Here is a 1561-nt window from a genome sequence, read left to right as displayed (position 1 = left end):
AGTCAAACCGCTTAATTCAAAGAAACCTGTAACTCCGAAACGGCTTGACCGATTTCAAAGTTTTTACTATCAATTGAAAGAGCAATAAAAACTTTACAATATGTGATATAACAACAATCTTACTCATTTTCGAAAAATGCGCTGTTCGAAAAAAATTATTTGTTTTAATTTTTCACAAATATGTTTTTCAAATGCTACCATCAAATTATTTTACACGAATTCGAAAGCAAAGGAAAAATGAATCATAGCGCAAAAACCGCATCTCAAAATAATTTCTGGAACCGATTTAATACTTGAAAATAATAAGGGTTGCCTAATTCAAATAACTAAAGTAGGAATTGTCTCTATCAGTATAGATGTTTTACATCTAGTAAGTTTTAAAATAGTGGGAAAAATAAAACAACATTTTTTCTTCCAAAGCCTACATTAATTATTTGAATTCCCACTCTACAACACATACTTTCCAAGATACAGCCGCTTACCATCCTTATTGCGACACCCTGTACATATAAAAGCACATGTTTATGCTTTTTTGTAGTAATGCGTTCTTTCAAACTTTATTGTATTTAGATTTTCATTTAGATTAAGAAAAACAATAAATATAATTAGATTTATGTATTGCCTTATTACCCTAAATATTTTCATTGCTTCCACATTTTATTTTAGCTATGTAAAAATCCAACAAGCAAGATGCATTTAATTATTAAAATAACGAACGCAGTAGAAAATTATTTTATAAACTATGTAATCAAAATTTGAAGCCCCCAATAGTTAACAGATGCTGCAAACTCTGACTTTAAAGTTCCTGTAGTGGAAAAGATGATAACGTAAATGTAAATATTTTATCACTAGCAGTAGTGACATGGTTTTATGAATATACGGAAAACGCTAGCTCGCACAATAAAATGAAAGCCAGTCTTTAAACGTAATTGAACCTAATTGAATGCACTTCTTTAATGAACTTAACTGAACAATTTTAGCCATTAGTGCACCTGGAAATGAATATTTATAATTTTCCGTTATAACAAGTTATAAAATGACACGCTTGCATCAAACACTGTATTTGCTCCAATTGATTCGAAATTAGAACATCTATTATGTGTTTGTTCGCTAAATAACTGTGAACAAGTTTGTTAAAAAGCTCGGAATAATTATAATAAGTAGCATTCGTATTTATTATTAACAACTGTTGGAGAGAAGGCGATCAGCAGGCTGAAAAATACCAAAGCTCCGGTTAATGACACAATATCAGCAGAGTGTCTCAAGTATGGAGGAGAAACTTTTCTCAAACACTTGCACACCTTCGTACTACAGGTTTGGAAGAAAGAAAAAATACCAAGTATTTGGAAAGAAAGTGTCATCGTACCCCTACACAAAAATGGTGACAAACTACGACGGGCCAGCTATCGGGGATAGCTTGAGCAAATAATGTAATTGATAAATACGGGATATAAACCCTAGTCGGCCTGGTCCCTAGTAATACTCGTTAGATACACTCCCGACGAGCATCAGCTTGGTGACTCCCAATGTAAATACGATAAAGTCCTACATCAACTTTTCA

The 1561-nt window shown here is 32.2% G+C and overlaps 1 protein-coding gene across 1 annotated transcript in view; it reads right to left on the bottom strand.

Annotated features, from left to right (window-relative positions):
• Nucleotides 1-1561, bottom strand: part of LOC125502347 (tetraspanin-7-like) — a gene marked incomplete at its 5' end in the record, with an annotated part of 17382 nt that overhangs the window by 12639 nt on the left and 3182 nt on the right.

Source organism: Dendroctonus ponderosae, unplaced genomic scaffold, assembly GCF_020466585.1.
Source record: "Dendroctonus ponderosae isolate FM_Combo_2020 unplaced genomic scaffold, Dpon_F_20191213v2 Dpon_F_20191213_3, whole genome shotgun sequence".
NCBI classification, from domain to species: Eukaryota; Metazoa; Arthropoda; class Insecta; order Coleoptera; family Curculionidae; genus Dendroctonus; species Dendroctonus ponderosae.
The sequence above is the reverse complement of the archived record's forward strand: the minus strand, read 5'-3'. Positions and strand labels throughout refer to the sequence as shown.